Source organism: Urtica dioica, chromosome 4, assembly GCF_054948205.1.
Source record: "Urtica dioica subsp. dioica isolate 48M chromosome 4, U.dioica_male_clone48M_v1_H2, whole genome shotgun sequence".
Taxonomy (NCBI): domain Eukaryota; kingdom Viridiplantae; phylum Streptophyta; class Magnoliopsida; order Rosales; family Urticaceae; genus Urtica; species Urtica dioica.
In genome coordinates, this window is record NC_142759.1 from 20,999,378 (window position 1) to 21,009,216 (window position 9,839).

Genomic DNA, 9,839 nt, shown 5'->3' on the forward strand with positions numbered 1-9,839 from the left:
AATCTTTGTTTCTTTCTTCTATGTGAAGACGATTTTTTTTTTGTCAGAATCAAACAAAAAAACACATGATAAAAAGGAATCAAACTCCAATCTCCATAATATGATAATAGTTAATAGTTATAATCTGATATTATTATTTACAGTTAGTAATAGTTAATAGCAAGAAACTGGTAACAATACATAATTACTAAATATTAAAAACGATAATATGTATTAACAATTATTAATATATGTATTTTTTTTCCTCCATAATCGCAAAACTCACTCAATACTAGACCAGTTTTAGAAAAACAATGCAGGTAGGCAAAGAAAAAGTAGGCTAAGTAATTGCACTCGATTTTAAATCTACAAATCAAAGAATCATCGTTAATTAACATTAATATAACTACATCTTACAAAATTGGAAATGATTGAAAAATCCGCCCTTAGTGTTGTGTATCTCAAGAATTAAATATCAATTAAAAAAAAGTGAAATAACTATTCCTTGTAAATATGGAAACAAATCTAGAAATTTGTGATTAATGAATAAAATCTTCTAAAATAACGTGTAATATGGGATGAAGGACAAAGCCGATATTTTGATACCCCTAAAGAATGCAACGTGTGCAGGATGGTAAGTGAATCTCTACAAAAGAAAAAAGGGAAAATAAATCCATAAACGCCACACGTAATAGAAAAAAAAAACTCATGTTTCAAACTCAAACCAATTATATGAAAAAGGATAAAATGGAAATTTCAATATACCATAATCAAGGCCACCTAAGCGTATTGGCTATAAATCAAAAAAATTCTCAAACGTGTGACAAAATGAAATTGTTAAATTTCAACAGGCTTAGTAAGTTACAAATCTCTACATAATATGCACTAATTTCTATATTGAATGAATAGGTTCATTATGAATAGCCGCACATAAAAAATATATATGTCCTAACAATGTCTCAACCTTAAATAAAAGAATACAATAAAACATTTTATTCAATTCATAGCAAAACAATGTAGCAATATTACACGAGATCCCAATTAAAAGGCATAACACGGCCAATTATGCCACAACATACCAAACGACATGAGGACCGAATTACATATCATTTTTGGTCGTTTTCAACCTTCAGATGGATCGTAATAACCCGATTGAAACTCATATAGTGACCCGGCTCGTTTTCTCTCATTATGGCACCGAATTAACCGTTTCGAAAGCCAAAAGAATCACAAAATAATTTTCCAAATGATTCCCATAATTATTTTCATGTTTTAACGTCAGAAACAAAAAAAACTCATAAATACCAAAGATCATGGATATTTTCTAATACAAGGCAGCGGTTATGTGAGGCTCTGATACCAAATGTAAGAACTTATTACACATACTAAAGGTGTTCTAACTACAAGAACACGTTAAAGCGGAAGCGAAAAGGATCGGTTTACCTCCGTCCATTGTTGTGTTTTCCGGCGAACTTCGGACTCCGACTCCGGCGAGCTATTTCGAGGTTCTTCTAAGCTCTCGCTCTCACTCCTAGATGATGTTGGTTTTCTGAATGTGTGACTGAGCTTAGGAATCCCAAAACCTTTGTATTTATAGCCCATCAATGAGAATAATCACAATCCTACTATTGTATGTAATTACTTGATTTCGGCCATTAATTTGAATACGATTTTGGCCATTATTTAATTGGTCAACTTTATATATATGGACCATTATATTGGAGATAATATTTCTTCATTAATGAAAATATTCTTACAATACAAATATTCTATTGCTCTATAACAAAACTATGATTGTGTGTTGTTCCGTTCAACCAAATTATATTGATCTTCACTAATTTTATTTTTCTGTTAATGATGAGATGCAAATAAGTAAAATGCACATAATTTATATTTCCTACTTCAAAAGCATGCATGGTATTGAAGTGTAGGAGCTATCTACACCGTCAAAATCATATCTCACCATCGCCTCTAGATCTCTTACTCTAATTGCACAAATTTTTCCATGTTTATTATTTTGATTTCGATGTTATTTCTATTTTTTCCAGGACTAAACGCAAGAAAGCGGAGCAAACTCTAATAGATTAATTTAAATGAGAGGAAGAACAAAGAAAAGTAGTACAAATTTAAAAGACTTGAATAACATTTATATGTTAACACAATGGCATATATGTCAAGTATCCTTCGATTCAGAACCAGTGATACAGAGCACCAGTAATACAAAGTCGTATCTTTCGTGTCGATACAGAACTCTATGAAGCATAAAATCAATTCATCAATTCATGTTTAATCCATTCAGTCACTACATTGATTATTTATACTTATACATTACCTTAGAGCAAGTTATTTAAGGAAATAGAAAACATAACAGGCTAATAAAAGAAATAAAGAGATTAAGCTAAACCCACTTCTTAACTGCTGATTGTTAGGCCCAGACTCCCACGTATCAGTTAACATTAAGTTTTATACTATTCGTGTTATTTAGATGGCTAATAAACTTATACGGTGTTGAAATTGTTTTTATCTTAATTATTTTTCCTTTAATTTTATATATACAATATGCACACACATTTTCTGATAAAGTAATGTGAACAATAGTTGTCGTGTTTGTTCTTATTTAGGAGTGTAATTTTTCATTATATTACATAATGTTATTTTTAGTTACTAATTTATTGATTTATATTATTATAAATTAGCCATTTTTTATTTTATTTTTTCGACTAAGGCCCCAAATAGATTGAGCCGCCTCTACACTAAAATATATATATATTTTGTGTGACGGTCGTTTCATATTTCTTCTTCTTCTTCTTCGTGTGCTTCGGTGAACCACAATAAGGGACTCGCCGGCTCCGATAATCCTATGTCCTAACGACAAGAAGTGGGAAAATCAGTTTCAGTTAGAATACTCGAAAAAGAGATTATTTCGAAAGATGAAGAAAATCTTCATTTCGTATATTGAACTAAGTTCTTCACTTGGTCATCATTTTTTTAAGAAACCTATGAAGTAATATTTGTTTATCTCATACATAAAGGTATTAGTCTTTGTGTGTGTGTGTGGTGTGTTATGTTCTTCGCAGCAATAAATAAAAAAAATAAAAATTGAAAACAAAAGCAAAATTAATGAAGTTTTATTAGTTTCCAGAGGTGTGAAATCCCAAATTTTAAGATTAATTAAAAAGTTAAAATTTTGGTGTTCGAGTGACGTTAGATTTTTTTAATAAAGTAGTAGTGAATGATTTTTTTACGTGGTAGTTTTTAAAGTTTTAGTTTTATGTGTGTTTTGGTGTGTTTTTTTTTTTAATTTTAATATACTTTTTAAAATACAAATTATGGATATATATATATATATATATATATATATTTAAGATATGTACGTATATAATTATGTTATATATATTATATTATATAATATAATATAATATTATACTATATATATATATATTAGTCACATAATAAGTAGTGTAAGTAGTCACGTATATATTTATATATAATAATAATAATTATTAATATATTAAGTTTAGAAGTAGGATTAGGGTTTGGGCTTTTAGGGTTTGGGATTTTAGGGTTTAATTAAGCCATATATAAACATCTCATCCTTTTTTTTCACGCTTCTTCTCTGCTCTCCCTCCCCCATCCCTCTCTTTGTTTGGAAATTCGTAGCTCTAAATAGGTATGCTTTCCCTTCTATCTGGTTCGGATTCCTTGAAAACGGTTTCTTAAAACGCTTGCACTGGTTTCAAAAAGTATGGTTTTGCGTTGATTCTTTTTGGAAAAGTTAGGTTTAAGTGTCTTCAATCTAAATCTTTAATCGAAAAATATTTTTATGAAATACAGAATAGTTTCCGATTATTTTCAAATCAGTGCGCAAACCTGAGACCTATTTCCGATTTTCAAACTTTAAACGTTTACTGTAGATTCAAAACTTTTGGGTTTACGTTGATTCTTTTTAGAAAAGTTAGGTTTAAATGTCTTCTATCTAAACCTTTAATCGAAATTTTTTTTATGAAATACAAAATATTTTCTGATTATTTTAAAAATGGTGCGCAGAGAGTTTTTTGCAAAAATTTTAAATTTAGATTTTAGCACCTCTTTTATTTTTAATAAATAGCTAAAAAAATATTTTGGCCATGGTGCCTTTACAAAAAATGATCAAAATTATGTTTTATACGTACTGAAAGTTTTACAAAAGTTTTCTCAAAGTTTTAGTTTTTCACCGAAACCCTAATAGCCAAGTGTATTTTGGTATTTTTCACTTCGAAAGTCGTTTCTGAAAATTTCCAGAATCAAAAGTTTATCTTGAATATGTTTCTAAGCTGATCCCGGTATTCTTTTATCTCGATTAGGTTCCAAGTCGTTTTGAGCGTCATTTTTCTTCAACGATCTACGATCGTACACTACTAGAAATCATGCTTTTCACAGCACATGTTTTCACGGCGTTTGGCAAAAAAACGCGTCAAAACATCATTTTTTTTATTGTCGAATCGTAAGAAGACACGTGACCTGTGAAGAGAAACGCTGTGGAAAACATATGACAACGCTTATATATAAGTGCTTTCATTTTATTCCCTCGAATTACAAGAAGCCATGTGGAGAAGACGTGGTTTAAAAAAAAAAGTTTTGACAGCGTTTATATACAAACGCTGTGAAAAGTTAATTGACAATTATAACTTGACACGTATAAGTTTCATAATTAAATTTAATTGTATTTGTTTTATGGCGTTAGTTTTTGTTTCACAGGGTTTGTGGAAAACGCTGTCAAAGTTAAATGAATTTACTTTTGTGTATGTGGCAGTTTATTCTTTCATTCTATTTATCTGAGAAAACCCCTAAATCTGAGTATATATCAACACAATTTTTCCTTCGGCAAGCTCTCTCTCTCTCTCTCTTGGTGGGTAAAAAGTACTGATATATATCTGACCCTTGATAGCACTCTCCCCGAAATATTCAAGTTAGCATTAGCACTCTTCAAATTTCTCAACTTAGGCCTTGCCAAATTATGGGATAATTAAGAATGCCCCTCCACTGCCGTCTTCTCCGACGAAACCTAGATCTATCTACACCTCCGTCGTCTTCATTGTCGGCGTCGCATCTTCTCCAGTAAGAGAATGACGGCAATGGTGGACGATTCCGAATGTCTTGTCAAAGGTTATGCAAGAGAGAGCTTGGGCGACGGAGTGGCAGAAGATTGAGCGTTTTTTCTTCTTTCATCTGACAGTTTTTTTTTTTTTGGTTTCCAAATACATGTAACTGCAAGTAACTGTTTTCTTCTCCCCCTCAAGCGCCAGATCTACAACCGCCACGGCGAGATAGCTCTCAAGTCCAGCCATTTCCCTCTGCCGCCGCCGCGATCTCGCCACCAGCAGTCCGCCTCGGCGTCGGCGTCCTCCGCCTCCGCTTTTCGCGACGCCGACGATATATTTGCCGACATTTTTGGATCGGAGAGCTCCAGCGCCAAAGGGAGGAGCGCGAACCGAGGGAGGAGGGGGCGGAGGACAGAGGATGGCCGCGGCGGTCGAGAATCTGCTTCCCTGTAGTCTTGAGGAGCTTTATAAGGTCGTGAAGAAGAAGATGAAGATGTCCAGGGTTGTCAGTGAATCTTTTGGGTTAGTTTCTCGATTTTGGTTTGTTTGGAATTGGAATCGACGTTCTTATTTTATTTTATTATTATTATTAGAGATTGTTTGATTGTAGTTTTTAGAGTTTCTTAGTCGATTGTTTGATGTTGTGTTTGTTTTGTGAATCGTTTTATTCTTCTTCTAGATTTTTTTAGGTTTTTAATTAATCTGAGTCCGAGGTTTTGGATTGAAAATAAGTATGGGATTCTTGAAAGGGACGTTTGTTTTCGTTGGGTGTTTGGTGGTTGTAAATCGCTGGACTCGACTAATGTTTCTTGCGAAACCTAATGGGATTCTTGATTTAGATTCATGGCATGAGGTTTTTTTTTTTTTTTTTTTTTTTTTTTGCCTAATCTAATGGGTTTTGCTTCACACAAAACAACCAAATAAAATAAAACCCAGAACCTGAAAATCAATATTGAGAACCACATATTAATTTTCTCGAACAATCACAAAGAAAAAAGATTATGAGACCTTCGAAAGAGAACGAAGTGCCGGTGGCATAATGGCTCTTGGTCAGCGAGAAATTCGGGCCGTGGGGTGTGAATTGTTTGGAAATGACCGGAGATAATGAGGCTTACAACATATCGAATGTACAAGAAGCGGACATTATTCTAACCACTCCTAAGGTGACGAGAGGATTTCTTTGTTTTAACTCTGAGTCTCTGACATGGATATATATATATTAAAACATAAATATATATATATATATATATATATATATATATATATATATATAAAATTAATAGTTATGATTATTTTGTTATATCTTTTATATACATGTGTAGAGCATTCGATAGCTTTGTCGGTAACAAGAAGTTTTCATGGAAAATTCCAAAGGTATATATACGCACAATTAAACTAGTATATCAATTACTATATATTTTAGTCTAACATATTTTTTACAGGTACCGAAACAACTTTCGACAATTGAATGTGGCTATTTTGTTTCAATGATGATGAAAAACATTGTTGAAACTCGAGATTTTCATAAATGTTTGCAAGAGGTATGTACACATTTAAATACACATATTCAATACGTAATATATTGTTTCACTCACAAACAACTCGTTTTTATATATTATTAGTTTGAAACGTTGAAGAGTTATACGTATGAGGCAATAGATGCGTATCGAGAAGAATGATACCAAATGGTGTTAAACTTTATGGACACGGAAGTCAAATCGTCAAATGTGAATGTAAAGTGAATGTGTTTCCGGTGCATGAATATTCGTTTACATGGTTTGATATGTTTCGGTTTAAATATACGGTACAAAGTACGAATAATAGAATTTGATTTTGAAATTATTGAATGGATTATTAAAAATTCGTATTGGTTTGTTTAGGTTCGGATTTTGGAATATATATTGAAAGTGTGTATGAATTTTTTGTAATATTCAAATTTTTATATATATAAAAAAAAATTACATTACACAACGCTTGTAAATAAACGCCTTTAAAATTTATCACCTGCCAAAACGACACGTGGATGGCACTTTTGAAAACAATAGATAGCGTTTGTATATAAACGCTGTGAAAACTTCTCACCCGCCATGAAGACACGTGGATGCCACGTTGGATAAGAATAGACAGCGCTTATATACAAACGCTGTGTAAAACATTAGACATCGCTTATATACAAACGCCGTGAAAACTTTTTCGCCTAAATTCTTACGTGGCTCCTACGTGGCACCACTTTAGACAGCGTTTATTTTAGGCGCCGTGGAATACTTTTAACCTCATGCGATACAACAGCGTGCAAAAAACGACTTCAATCATATTTCACAGCGTTTAAAAAACGCTGTTAATCAATGTTTTTGTAGTAGTGGTAACCTTCGATATCCAGGTGAGAATAATCTCACTACAACACAGATTAGTTCAAAATTAAATATGATGATTTTGTAATTCATGTTATAGTTTGTTTAAAGCTTTCTATGTTGGAGTATGTTTTTTTTTTTGATTGAGTGATTGATTGTAGTAGTTGGATTTATGTTTGGTCAACTATGCAGTTTTAAGTTAAAGTAGATTTGAGAATGTACATGTTTTATATTTTCTTAGTCATGTATTGTATGAGCATAAGTTTGAAAATTTTTATGTACATGTCATATCAGTATGTAATGTAATTTTAAAAGTGAAAAGATAAAGATAAGCAAGGGAGTCGTATCGCCTCGAGAGGTATTAAGGAGAAGTTTCCCGGGCCGAGGCTCTAATGGGGAAATTTCTCGGGCCGAGGCCCTAATAAGTTTAAAAGATAGAGCGAAGTGTGGGACTTTATAACCCCCACGTCTTTGTATCTAAAATGTACACTGAAATTAGTACGACTACCCTAGGAGCACCCCAAACTAAAAGTTGATAGAATCAAGAAAAGAAATATCAAGTCATCAATTAGTTTTAAAATACTAATAACCGGTTCATGCATTGCATTACTCCTTTTTTTGTGAGCTTTATATTATTCTCGCTGAGCGTAAGCTCATCTCTTCGAATAAAATATACGTCTGTGTTGTAGGTAAACATCTTACAAGGAACTGAGCAGAGCGGACTAGCGCCGTCGATAGGGAGAGGGTTGGGTCATGGTTTCCATTCACGAATTAAGTCTTCCGCTACGAGTTATTAAGAAATAAAGTTTAAAGTTTTGTTTTCCTTATTAAGAAATAAGTCTTCCGCTGCGAGTTTTTAAGAAATAATTTTTAAAGGTTTTTATTTTCATTTACTTCGAAGTTTCAAAGTGTTTTCTATTTTAGTTAAGACTTAGAATATGAATTATGTTTTAATATTTTTGCCGTTATGTTTAGTTTTAAATTCGTATTTTCAATTTTGGTTAAGTACTTCTCATGAAATGTTCGATATGCAATCTTCATATTTTTCTTAAATGCTTTGTTTCTTTTTAAGATCTTTAAAATTTTGGCTCGCCTTGATTCGTTGTGTTGAAAAAAAAAATTCCTCCTAGTTTTCTAAAGAATTTTCTAAAGTTTAAAAAGTAAGATAAGTTAAACGGTCTGAAAAGTCGGGTCTTCACAGTTGGTATCAGAGCAACGAACCTATGACCCCCTTTGCTATTCGATCGCACGGCTACCCCCTACTCAAGTAAGTTCGTATATATTTTTTTTTATCTTAGTCGTATTTTTTTTACTTAGATGGAAAACGTTCAAGCTGCTCATGCACAAGGTAGAGGTAGGCCACGAGGCCGAGGTAGAGGAAGAGGCAGAGTTGTCTCTGATGTCCTAGTGCAAGATGCTCATCATGCCCCTCCGTTTCCCACACAACAGGGAGCAGCAGAGAATCCCAATGGTCTAGCCCTGGGAACTCAGCCAGCGGCCCAACCAGATCTTGCGGTGCTCGTTACTGCATTGCTGCAACGTATCGAAGATCAAGAAGTGGGGATAAAAGAGTTGAGGAACCACCTCCTCCAAGTGAATGGGTTTGTGGGAGAGGATCAACAAGCACCACCAGCACCTCATCAGGGCGTACCTCAGATGAGCCAAGTTGTTGTGGCTGGATCTTTTCAAAAGGTTCAGGAGGATGACAGCTCCAGATTTTGAAGGATCGACTGATCCTTTAGTGGCTGATGAGTGGATGTCAGAGATGAAGAATATATGCAACTTCATGAATATCTCGGAAATTGAGAAGGTCATATGCACGTCTTTTGTTCTGAAGAAGGATGCACGATACTGGTGGGAGACAGTAGCAGCTAGAAGAGACACACGCGCTATGTCTTGGGACGACTTCATCGAGGAGTTCAACAGTAAGTATTTCAACATGCGCGCGATGAACACTCAACAAAAGGAGTTTACAGAGTTAAAGAAAGGCACGATGACTATGACTGAAGCTGTGAGAAAGTTCAACCAGCTGGCAAGATTATGCCCTCACCTGGTTCCGACCGAGTTAGAAAGAGTTCGAAGGATGATGGGAATGTTCCGACCAAAACTGGCTCTAGCTATCGATAGTGGAAACGTCATCCACCATCCACTGTTGCAGACTGTCTCGAACGTGCAATGCGTGCTTAATATCATTTGGTTCAAGTGAAGGAGGAGCGAGACCGGTACATCAAGGCACGATGTTAGGAATCCCACATCGAAAGTGAATGGGAACTAACAAGAGCTTATAAAGGTCATGGGTTACTCCTCTCATTACCAATTGGTTTTGAGATGGAACTCCATGATACTTTCACTTGGTATCAGAGCCCATCAAGCCCAAACGGGTATCCGATCCAATCGTTGGGATTCGGCCCAAGATGAGCGAACGCAA